General features: G+C 40.4%; 1 protein-coding gene across 15 annotated transcripts in view; it reads left to right on the top strand.

The window, feature by feature from the left end:
* BRSK2 (BR serine/threonine kinase 2) overlaps positions 1 to 13,362 on the top strand; it is a 402,463-nt gene that overhangs the window by 19,617 nt on the left and 369,484 nt on the right. The gene's annotated exons all lie outside the window — the stretch shown is intronic.

The following is a 13,362-nucleotide window of genomic DNA, read 5'->3' as shown; positions in this document are numbered from 1 at the left end:
TGTTTGTTTGCTTCAAGGTTCTGAAAATTGAGGTGCTCATTAGATTCGATGGCACATTAGACTAGAGTAAATATGGTAACTGTTGCCATAGCCCATCCTATACACTTGTGTGGTAGCCGTACTAGCATGTTATACAAATGAGTTTGTGGTGCTTTAGTAATTATGAACTGAGGTTTTGATGATGAACTGAGAGCTTTCCTTGCAAATTGGCTCCTTCCTTCCTTCCTGCCTGCCTGCCTGCCTGCCTGCCTGCCTTCCTGCCTGCCTTTCTCAGATTTTGGTGGCATTTTTAAAATTGTTGAAGCTCTATTTGTTGTGCTCCCAAATAAAGGCTTCATGTAAGTGGAGTGAATTTGGACAACTGTGTTAAGATTCAGTGCCTGCATCACTATACCCACATACTCTCTATGTTTTGGGTGGCAATGTCTGAAGTGTGGATGCTCCTCTACTTCTGGGGGCTCCCCATGTAATTTAGAACCCTGCAAATGGGGGTTCTAAACCAGTTAGATATAATTACGCAGCATGGAGAAGAGAGCTTGCTATGTTTCTTCCCACTCACCCTGCTTGTGTGCAGCCTTTACCCATGCCCAAATTGGGCTTTAATGGATGCAGTCAAGATTCTAAGTTCATTAGAAGCAAATCCCATTGAATTTGATAGAAATTTACTCCAAGCAAATACATTTTTTACAGGGACAGTTTTACCATGAAACAAAGTACATAAGTAGCTATTGGCCTTATTTTCCACATTATTAGAATTTCATGGGGTGACAAATATGACCTTTGTTGAAGGACAGACAGGCTGTGCAAGACTCTGTTGATTCTTTTGGACCTCTCAGTGGTTTTTAGTACCATCAACTGTGGTATCCTACTGTGGTGTCCTACTGTGAAGGTGGCTAGGTTGGCAATAGGAAGTTACATTCTTTTGCTTCAGGAAAGATGCAGTGAGTGGGGCTGGGAATAACTAGGACTTTTTTGAGAGAGGGGAATGAAGGATAAAATTGTCCCAGGTCTCGGGGGGTGGTGGTGGTGGTGGTGCATTTAAACCTTCAATTAAGAATAGAATGAAGAAAACACACACAGCCCACTGTCATCTCAGATCCTTAAAAATGGTCCTAGGAATGACTGTTCTGCTCCATGGGAGTTGCCTTGCAGTGTACCTCAGGGATCCATCTTATTCTCTATCCAAGATCTATGTGAAACTGTTGAGATAGGTTGGGGAATAAGGTGTCATACATAATATTGGTGGTACCCAGTGAGATAATAAGGTTCCTAGATGCGTGTTTCAAGGGGAAAATGGCAGGATAAGAGTGAACAAACTGAAGCTCAATCAAGGTAATATGGAGATGCTGACAATGAGTTATCTGGAATTAGGTGTGTGACTTGTCCTGGATATGGTTACACTATTCTTAAAGAAAGGCATTTGCATTTTGCAGGTTGCTGCTGGACCACTTGTTCCTTGGTGCTCTAGTGGCAGCTGTGGCTGGGAGAGCCCTTTTCCTCATATGTGTGGTGTGCCAGCTCAAGGAGTTGGAGCTGTTTCAATTTCAGACTTTCCCTTCCTTTTTGATCCCAGATTGACAGACTCCCATAATAAAATCTTATTTGCTCTTTACTTTGTAAATATTAAAAAGATGGCCTCAAATTCTGATATGAGTTATTGGCTTGCTAAGGAGAAGATATACCCTTTGGAGTTTGAGTGGGTTTTATTTTTGCTTGGCTTTTTTTTTTTGTATGGATGAGCATTCAATGATGTGAACCCATAACTGCAGCCTAAAGGAAGTACAGTCTATAAACAGTTTTACCTCTTCTTTTGCTGCTTGTGAGAAAAAGTGAAAGTTTAAAAGGGGGCACAGGAGGTCAAGAAGATTTGCCAGTATGTGTCAGGTCATCTCTGAATCTTGGCAGAACTGGTTTCCTTTAGGCAGCACTCTATATGACATGTTGTTGTTGTTAACTTAATTATTTTATTATATTTGTTATCTCACCTTTCTTCCACCATAGTTCTTGAGATGCCTTATCTAGTTCCCTGGCAGTCTTCTATCCAAGCATTGACAAGAGCCAGACCTTCTTAGCGTTAGCAAAGTTGCCCACTGTGTACCAAGCAAGGACTGCCAGGAACCGAGCTTCTAAAAAAACCTGGAAGGTGTGGCTACTCCTTCCAAGTTGCAGAATGGGCAGAGCATCAAGATGTTTGATTGGTGTCTGCTGTAAATATTATATTGTTACAATATTACAATATTATATATTATATTGTTACAAAAGCTGGGTGGCTGCCCCTTTCTATGCCAAGTGGTGGCAAGAGCCGAGGGTCTGTGTACCTTTGGAGAACAGAATACATGGTGGAGACTGTTGTGTTTTAAGAAATATGGTTTATTTACCTATTTACACTTTCAGTCTGCATGGAGGGAATCCATATCTTATGGCATACACATTTTCAGAGGCAGCAGTGCAGGCAACCTTCAGGCTGTCTTCCTCAAAGGTGGATCCCAGCCCCTCTTACTCCCAGTAATCCTTGCTCAAAAACACCCCATCACCTTGGCAAACCTTCAAACTCCTGCCTCAGGGCAGGGGGAAAATTCTCTTGCACTGGCAACGACCCTCAGTGGGCCCTCAGTGGCCCTCTATTTTCCCCTTAATGGCCCTAGCTTGGCCAGTATGGTTTGCATAAGCCAGCCCAGGAACTCCCTGTCTGGCAAAGCTCTGCAGTTTGTGTTTTAATCCATACCCCAATTAATCAAAATCCTAGCTTTTATTCACTCCTAGGGTTTAGGGGGACCCCCCCCCCACATCTGTAACATCATTCACTTGAGGCCTGGGGTTCATTTGGTGAGTGGTAGAGCCTCTTTAGGCAAGGCAAGACAAATCAGGACCCTGGGCAGCTCACAGTGGGCTCTGCTGCCTGAGTTTTGGAAGATGTTTCAACAAAGAGCCAGAATCATCTCTTCAAAGGCTTAGGAGGGCTGGCAAGGTCTTCCCTTGCATTGGCTCCATCCTCCAGGGAGGACAGTCTGCAGCCATCAAAGAACCCATTGCTGATTCTGCAGTTGCAGGCTCTGTGCAGGGTTGTGGAGCAAAAGAAGTTGAGGATGATGGGAGAGCCAGGTCGTCAGAGTGGGGTGGTATAGAAGGAAGCACCAAGGACTCATTTTTCCTCAAATGTGATGACTTGCAATTAATCTGAATATTAGCCCTCCTCAGGATGACACTGTGACCTAGATGCAGGGGACGTCACAGTAAATGGAGGAGCTGCAGTTTGGCTAGCCCTTAATTAGACACTGTTGGGTTATCCTACTACTCCCCAATATCCTATTTTGTCTCTGGACATAGCAGGAGTAGCCGGTGAATTTGGGCAGAGCTGCCTTCCTAACACCAACATCACTGCCACTTACTTGATGGGGCAGGGGTGGCACAGGGTGGAGCAGAGTTCAGGACTATGTGGATGTACCTGAAGGACCACTGGGTTGGCTGAATGAGACTAGGAAAATATATGGGTCTAACAGGCCCCATCACATTCTCTAATTTGCTTGTTCATAAAAAGATGCCTTCAAACCTGGACAAATCAAATCAGCTCTTGAGAAGTCCTCATATATGGAACAGAATCTTGGAAAGCCACACTGACCTTGGCTATCTATTTTGAAACCTGAGTGAACTATAGAAAAGGGAGAATGCATATGCTTTTCAAAGAGGCAACATTTGCAGAATAGAGCACTGCTTCTAAAGTTAAGGAATGCTGAGATATGTATAGGTCAGAGTAAAAAAATGCTAATGATTCAAAACGCCAATAAATATAAATGAAATAAAAGAGTAAAATATTAATCATAGTTCAAAAAGCAAGCAAATAAGCATTTTATGGGAGCAAGCAGTCTACTTTGAAGCACACAGCTTGCTTTTTTGTTACATTGTCAGATGAGTGGGATTATATTGCTATTTATATACCTAAATCTCAGACATCACCAGGGTTACAGAAATAGCAATTCAATAGATATGGCTTTTACACTATTAAGACAGCTTTCTTCTTTGTATCCCTGTTCCATTTAGCCACCTCTTTATTGGCTATCACTGAAACTAAAGACCTCACAAAAATGAGTGGAACACAAGGTAATCCATAACAAATGATAGGGTGATAGTTTCCATATACTCTAGGTTACAAATGGTAACACCACAAGGGAAACCTGAAGGAGGAGCTGACCCTAGTGTCACTACTGTTGAGAAGGCTGTGCATTAGGATGAGATGAGAAAACAGACAAATTAAAAACATTTATCAACAGGATGTACAGTTGCTTTGAACTGAATTCTCAAAGTTGCACTTAAAGAGACACTGTTATGCTTTTATTGTGGCCTTGCTCTTGTTTTTGTGTATTGTAATACCCTTATCAGCTGCAGCGAAGGCTAGCTCATAAAAAATGATGACCCTAAATGTTTTGCAGAGTTAAAAAAATACATGAACTATTGAGAGAGCATTTTCATGAAATCTAATGGTGATGTGATCATTCTGTAAAAGGCAAAACGTTGCTTTCTTTTTTCTTTTTTACCAGCAGTACTGGGCTTATATAAGAGACCAGAGAGACATGAGTTTGCTTCTCAGTGAATGTCAGGACAGGACAAGAGACTAAATTGAAAGGGAGAAGTATTATAAAATAGGTTCAAGAAAGTAGTAGGCTGGCCTGTTACTTGTTCTGAAAACAAGGCAGTTTTAAACTACAGCAGGAACTGCTGGTGGAAAACACGGGTGATCTTCTCATTAGTTTGAAACAATACATAAAGGCCAGCTGCAATGGTAGATCAGTGGAAAGAGAAGTGAGGGTGACAACTTCAGCAGGACATCATCGGGAACATACCTGAGAGTGTGTTCCCTAACCTAGGGACCTTTAAGTCAGTCACTAGGTCTAGCAGCTGGCAAAACACAGTAGATCCTGGAGTGTAGCAGGCAGACTGTACTGCTATGTTGTTCAGGCAAGAGCAAAGTGCAGACTGCTAGTGTTTATTTCTTACTTTTAATTTGTTTACATTACCTGTATCCCTGAGCAGGAATGTGAAAGTGGCAGCCATATTTTTGAATGCCAGTATTTCATAGGGTTCATTTCATGTTGCTTTGAGAAACAGAAGTGTCATGAACTTAGCTTTAAATTGGCTTCTCTGGGAAAATGAACTTTTTGATTCCAGGCAAATAGTTCCATGGTGTTGTATGCAGTTCCTTGTGGACTGGTGGATTGTAAACAAGACGATAACCCTAAATAAAGGGTTTACATTTTTGTTGTTTTTTTTAAACCACCCAAGGAAAAACTATAAGTCTATGCTTCCATTTGTGCATAAACAATGTCTTTAACTATTGGAGGCAAGTTCTGCAGACACCCTTTAAGCACATAGAATCTCAGTCTACTAAGTAAGATTATGTGTAGTCTCTCCCTTTTGCTTATTATTGATTTGGTCACACAAGGCAACACATTTCTATCCCAAACTTATCATGATGGGTGTTCTCCCCTCCCACAGCACAGTGACTCATGATTCCAGATAATTTGCTCAATGAATTTAAAATTTTGTTCTTACATGGAACATTGGGAACCAGATGGTGGTTTCCTCAGTGTTATTTGTAATCAAAATTTATCTAGCATATTTTTTCCCCTTTCCCTGAGTCAAGTGCATTTCTGTTGAACGTTGAATTGTGTGCTTCCTCATAATTGGTTTCGTACTTGATGTGACATTGCTCTTTCACTTGGTTGGTTGAGCATGGAGGTGATTCCTGTACTGTAAATTTTGTTTCATACAGTGTGGCTCAAATCCAAAGACCATCAGTGTAGCAGAGGGTTGTGTGCACATGTACCCACCAAACAGATGGGCAGCTTTGATGTCAAACACCTGTTTGGGGATGGGGGGGCTTGAATTCAACAAATACTCAACAAACTAATTGGTTCTGTCAAAGCTGGCTGCACCCGAACAATCTGGACATCTGTGTGGACCCAATGTAACATAGAAAGGTGCAGTCCTAGGTTCTGGATGAATCTATGGAATAGTCCATAGCAAGAGTGAATCACAGATTTTGCATGCAGATGGCTCAGTACTTGAGACAGTCATCTATTAAAGGATCTCAGATAGCAGAACTGGAAAGAATGCTACCAGGGATTTTAGAGAGCTGCTGCTAGTCAGAACAGACAAGAATTATCTGTACATTCATTAATGACATAAATGCTCTTATAAATTATCCACATTATATGTTTATTTTTACTGTCTATTGGACCCGCCCGATCCAACAAAGAGATTCATTCATAAATGCTTGTTTCTACATGCAGTATTTGTTAAATTGGCAAACTTAAATGAACTTACTTTTACTCTGTGCCAGTGAATTTTCAGCAGTAAGCAAAGGGTCACAAAACCAAACAATTAATTTTTAATATAAACATGTATTCATATCAATATTCATCAAATGTTTAGAGTGCTTTTTATTACAGCTCTCCCTGTATTGATTTGCTTATAAATCATTGGTTTGTGACTTTAACATTATGAATAATTGGTATATGATTTAACTTTAATGGTGACATGTGACAGTTTTATTTATTTTTCTTTTCAGCTTATTTAAATGGCCAAACAACTATGTGAGAAATTCATGGCTATGTCTGGCCTAAGACCCATGAATCACATGTGTTAGAATTGCTCTCAAGTGAGACTTTTCTGCTTCACAGAATGCAAGACATATATACAGAATGCAAGACATATATACAATTCATTTTTGAATTTACATGGTATAATTAGACCTAGCCTTAAAGATGCTTTTATACTGTGTATCTTGTGCAGGAGTTCTTATCTTCCCAGATACTTCCAAACAGATAAAAGGAATGGGATTGGCTTCTAAAAATAGCAGAATATTTGAGGAAAACTGGACAGTCATTTTATTATTGATGTTGATGGTCAAGTTCCAGATTCAGTATTATCCTTGAACACAACTTGTACACAACTTCAACATATACTGACTTGCTAATTGCTACATAATCATATACTGTATTGTCAGGTCATGAAAGGAGAATGGTTAAGATTGCAAGTGGAGAAATAGGGGAGAAAGAGAACGTATGTGTATAGAAGAAAAAAGCTTAAATATTTCAGGTTTGGACAATGTCCTTAATGTATCATGAGCCAGAGAGTTGCAGCTGATTTACATACTTTAGGGCAGAGCTTTCCAAACTCTGTGTTGTGGCACATTAGTGTGTCAGCTGAATTGTGTAGGTGTGTCACATGAATGCTCCCTGAGCTCCTCCTGGGGCTGAAAAGGGGTTAGTTTAACCTCCAGTTTGCTAGTAAAACTAAATTACTGTGTCATGAAATGATGCATGTCTAAAAAGTGTGTCACCAACATGAAAAGTTTGGAAAGCTCTGCTTTAGGGTTAGGTATTAAAAAGAGAGAATCAAGATGTGCAAAGTAGAGTTTATTGAAAGAGCTAGAGCCCCCAAACAAGCCTTGTTCTTTGCTTAGGGGATTTGATTATTATTATTATTTTAAGTACCAAAAACATGTCTGTGTAACTCCTGACAAGGTTCTCTGTTATTCCTTACTACCTCTAAAGGACCATGGTAGACATCCTATCCTTGAGATTCTTGAATAAAACATTCTTCATTATGAACCATTAATGGTGGTTTAGGCTGCTGTTAGTGATAGAGCACTGCCTGCCATGTTATTCATACAAAACTAAGAATAAATGGTGGTAATCATAATAGTAATGAATCATTGCATTGACAGTGAAGAAGAGTAAGACAAGCAATAGATGGTCAGCAATCCAATTACTGATATGTGAAGATATTACTGCTTTTAATATCTTAGCCGTTTTTATACTTAGAGAGAAATTGGGTTGGTGATTTAAAAAGGTTTCTTAAAAAGCCACCACCACTACCACCTCATAGTTTTACTTCACATAACGTGCTACGTTTGTAGGTATGACTGTATTTTCAGTTAAATGTTTCACTTTTTATCGATTTAACTTTTCAGAGGTGAGTGGAAAATTATTTTCAGACATCCATTCAGTAAATGCGCTTCTAGCTGCCTGCACAATTTATCAACAATGGTCTCCCTATCTCCCGAGGCTCTGGCCATTTGTAACTCTACAGTTTTGCAGTACAAGCTTTCATGGGAGTAAAAATGAATGTGTATTTGTGTGTGCTTTTCAGTAGTGTGCTACATACCCATTGAAGAGACATCCGTTTTGCAGGTCCACTTCAAAATGCCAATGAACGCTCACATAAGCCCAATTCTCCAGCTCGTTAATTAAAATTATTGTTGACTCAAATTTGATGAAGGTAGCTCAAAAGCCTGTAGAACTGTGTTTCCTAACATAGCAAGTATCTAGTGAGACTTCAATAATTTGAATGTTCCCCATCGGGCCTTGATTTTTAACTTAAAAGAAATACATATGTTATGACCCTAAATATATAATATACTGTGGCATTACCTTCTTGTATTATTGGCCAACAATATTTATTCATTTAATAATATTTCTATACCACTTGATTGTCAAAAACCTCAAAGCGGTTTACAAAAGATGAAACAGTAAAATCAATGGTGGTGGTGGTGGGGACACAACCCCACTTTAAAACATACAAAAGTTAAAATACTAAAACAGATTAAAATTACTTCAACTTTCCAAACATCTTGGTATACTTCCCTTGGCCTGGTACTAAAAAGAGTACAGTGAAGGTGTCTGCTTGATTTCAATAGGCAGGGAGTTCCAAAGTGACGGAGTTCATACAAATGTGGAAAGGTATTATGTGGCACCTGTAGTAGTGACAACTCCATCAATCAAAAGCTGTTGAGGGCACATGTAGGGTAAGGCGATCTCATAGGGAAACTGGTCCCAAGGGCACTGGAATGGTTGAGGCTGTTGGGAGTTACATTTCAAAACATCTGAAAGGCACTGAGCATAGCTGTCAACATTTCCATTTTTTAAAGGGAAATTCCCTTGTTCCAAATAGGATTCCTCGCAAGAAAAGGGAAAAGTTGACAGCTATGGCACTGAGTTGGTAAAAACTGTTCTAGATGCATATGAATATTGAGCTTTTCTCATGGCAGCTCTGTTGGCACCAAAGCAATTCAAATATTTTTATTCCCAGGTTGATATCACATGGTAAAATGGCTGCATGTAACTGTGTCATCAACAGTATGTTGCCATTCAGTATGAAGACCACAAGTGAGATGGTGAAGGAAATTATATAAAGACAGGCACACAACAGTGGAAACTTCCATTTTTGTGAAGACCTTACTTGGACCTTAAAGCAGACTTAGATTTTGATATTGGGAGTGGTAAAGAGTTAGTTTTGAAGTATGGAGGAGGGGTAGAGATAAATGCTTTTAGTTTGGAGCTGGCTTGGAAAGATTGCTAAGGGGATTCTGGCTAGCATTTTCAGATCTCAAGAAACTGAACTCATGCCATTTTGTAACAATAATTGTCTAATCATGTGACTTTTCTTCCCCTTAGCCCAACCTTCACATTTGCAAAGAAAAACATATATGGCAGATAAACCACACACACACATCTCTCCTGAACTTTCTTCTCACAAAGAAACTAATAATGTGTAGTTACCATAGAACTTCCTACTGCTCTAGAAAGTTGAGATTGTGAAACACTGCAGTTATCCATGGGGAACAGACCCTCCAGCTCTATTCTGGAGGCTGCAGGGCTTGTGAAAATTAAACACAGATTATGCTAATTAAAATGTAGGGTATTATCCCACCCCAGTTCAACAATGCAGAGAGAATAAGAACTCTGCATGCCCTTATTAGATCCTAGTTCCACCCCTAACATGGAAGCTACTTCAAGATGTGCAGAGGTATTCACGTCTGCAGCTAAACAAGGTCAGAGTTAGGCTCCCAGGCTTCTATGAGCAAGTCACGGTAATGGCTGTAGTCACTGTAGCCTGTCTTTGCCACTCTCCACTATTTCCCTGTTGCTTTTAGGCCATTTATGTCCTTTAGTTTCTCCTGCTTAGCAGTTGAGGCCTGTTTCCCTAGTATGGGCTGTGATTAGCCAATGCTCTAATGCGTCTGCATTTCCAGCTCCTCTGTGCAGGAAGACAGCACTGTCAGGCTCTGCCTTACAATAAATTTCTTATGTTGCCTTGCTGCTGAGTACGCCGCTCACTCTTAGTACACACTAAGGCCCTTGGTCTCTCTCACTTTCTTTGTTGCCTCTCTCAGATGTTGCACTTTTTCTGCTTTTCACCTTAGGATACTGTCACCTCATTGAACTAGAAAGTGGTGCAGTGTGCCAGATTCATTACTCTCAAGTCTGCTTTTTTTCCTGAAGGGAATGGGGGGTGGGGAGAATCACATTTGGCTTCTGATATGCTTGCTTCCTCTTACCGCAGAAGCAATATTAAAGGCTTAAGGAAGAACCTAGATCTATTGATATCATCATAGTTTTATAGTGCTGTCCTTGGTCATCACATTTAAGTCAATGACAAGATCACAGAACAGATGTGAGCTGCATTTATTTTCACTGTTATCACCTAAATAGAGATACAATCAATTTTGTTGCCATGGTAAGAATTATTGCAAATGTTTTAGTGTAATGTATAATAATATTAAAGAGACAGCATAGCACAGCTGGGAATACCTTAGTGGGAGAATTTCTTTTGGCTTTCGTGCATGGCTCTGATAAACTGGGTGGGCTTGGCCAAATGCTGGAGAGCACTATTCTGCTACCATTTTCTGTGTCCTCTATATCTTGGCTCAAAAGGTTTTCAGTGTGTATTAATCTGTATTTGGATTTTTAAGACTGTATTTTATCTGGGAACAGGAGCTACTTAAGGACCAAGCAAACTAGGGGAACTTGTACTTGAAAGTTGTCACTGAAACCCTTCATTGAAATTGTCACGGGAATGCCCATACCGTATGTCCCAAGGATGGGGAATCTTAGGCCTAGGGATTCAATGCAGCCCTTCCCCCTGGCCTCTCTACCTGGCTCTCTGGACTCTTCTCTGCTGCACCCTTTCTCCCCAGGCCATACCCCTCACCAGCCCTGCTTTGCACCCTCCTTGAGTGATTTTGCTGGGTGAAAATGTGTCATTGAACTCTGATAATGCTTGCTGTTTGCCTTGATGGAAGATGTGTGGGTGTGTGCAGAAGCAAGCCTACTGTACAAAGGTAGAATCAACACTCATTACTCCATACACTTTGGCTTCTAGCCCCACCCACCAGTGGCATGAGGAGTTTTTTTGGGCTGGTTGTATTTGTAAATAATCCAAATAAATAAAGTGAAAGGTGCAAGCAGACACGTTTTTCACACAAAAATTGAAAAGAATAGTGCCTTCACATTTTGGCTGACATCTCAGATTCTCTTTCTTTCTCTCTCTTTAAAATGAAAGCTGGGACTATGGTTCATCCTGTTACCTCTCCAACATCACATCCTCACCACCAGCTCCCCCCCCCATGTATTGGGAAGTGTATTTCTGGATGCCACCTAAGCTTTCTGCACAATTTAGCACCTGGAAATCAAGGTTATTTATTTCATGGGGAGACTACATGAGTACAGCATGCTCAGCATTGCAAGCATTCCCTTCCCAACACACTCAAGGCAGTGAAATCTGGGACAGGGACTTGAAGAGGCTATTTCAAGTGTCCTTTCCAATAACTACTTCAAACTCAGCCTAAAGCCTAGACTATCTCCTTTGTCAAGCAGCAACAGGACAATGGTTTGTCCTTTCTGTGCCTGGTAATCACAATTTCTTTTGTGAGTCTTTATGATCACAGCCTAAGAACCCCTGAGCTCAATGAGTCTTCTAAGTCCTATACAAACCTGTCAAACCTCCATGTATCCTTTGTTAGCTTGGCTGGCAGACATTGTGCCTAGGTTTGGGTGGCTTTTAGCTTGGGTGCCTGTTCTTGCTGCTCTGAACCCCTGTGCTCCACAGCATTCCAGCAAGGGGTCATCTTGTTGTAAACATATCCTGACTTAGTATGGAATCATGGCTTTGGGTACTCTTTTTTTCTTTCAAACTCTCACTCCCAGTGAGTGCCAGTCTGGTAAAATCTTGCCATAGCCAAGGGAAGTCATTTCTTCTTACCTTCCTTTTGGATTTACCCAAACAATAAAAATCTCCCCTACCCCACCCTTGTGTTTGCCCAGAGCATAAGAAATGAAAAGTATAACTCTCTTACTCTGTCTTTCTCTCTCTCTTTCATTAGCTTTTCAATTTCCACTGAATTCCTCGTCTCAGAAGCAATTCATTGTGTAGCCTCATCCTTCTTTCTCTCCTTCCAGCCTTCATAGCTAACCATTAGATTGCCATTTTGTTACACTTTCTCAAGAAAGCTTAATTTTTGAAAAAACTTTGATCTTGTATCTGTTGCTTGCTGAGTATCTTGACTAGATTATTTGAAGTTACACTCTGCATGTTTGTATTTGGTAAACATTCTAGCTTGGGGAAGGGCAGCCTAATGAGACAGACATCAGCCTATCCTTCAGCAGAAAAGAGCTGAGGTCACTGTAGAAAACGGTTCCCCAAGTATATTTGAGCTAAATTCCTTCCAACCATTCTGGAATCCTATGCTGTTGCTTCTGGCTGATTATGCACCAATGTTAACAGGTAATCCAGAGATTTGTATGACTGGAGTATGTCTAATAGTGCCACAAAATGGCTACTTTCTTATTTCCTTGGTCTGTACTGTTATGTAAAATAATAATTAAATGTACTTGGGGGAAGTGCTGTAGCTCAGTGGTAGAGCAAACACTTTAAATGCAGAATGCCGAAGTTTCAATCCCTGGCATCTCAAGTAAAATGGTCAGGTAGCAGGTGATGGGAAAGACCTGTGCTGGGCACTCTAGAAAGCTGCTGCCAATTTTAGATACTGGACTAGATGGACCAATAGGCTAACTATATGTCGTTCCATATTAGCATAACACTTCAGGTGCTAACATGAGGCTTTAGGATTTATAAACAAAATAAAATCTCTTCCTTTATGTTCCATTGCAGTCTAAGACTTTACTCTTGGCTCTGTCATCATACCACAAATTCAGACAAATGTATTGAGAGAGAGATGACCTCAGTGGTTAGCGCTAAGTTGTGGAAGTTGCTCCGTGTGAATAATTCAATAATCATCCAAGTCAAAGCTGGATCATTTCTGTAACTGATGTAAGATGTAGTTTATACAGGAATATACTGGTTGGAATTAAGGTGCTTGGCGCGTGCGCGCGCACACACACACACAAACTTTTTATGGGTGCTTTAAAAATGAATGTTTTTACTGATTGGCTGTTTCAATCATTGTTATCTTCCCAAAGACTTGGAGACTGACTTGATGTAAAAGCAAAGTATTTTAGCATTGATGCAATGATGGCTCTCTTTCACCCTAATTGACTACATTGCTCTGACAAATTAGAGACT

Source organism: Podarcis melisellensis (assembly GCF_964234715.1).
Source record: "Podarcis melisellensis genome assembly, chromosome: 1".
Lineage (NCBI taxonomy): Eukaryota > Metazoa > Chordata > Lepidosauria > Squamata > Lacertidae > Podarcis > Podarcis melisellensis.
Note: the sequence above shows the minus strand (reverse complement) of the source record. Positions and strands in the feature narration are given on the sequence as shown.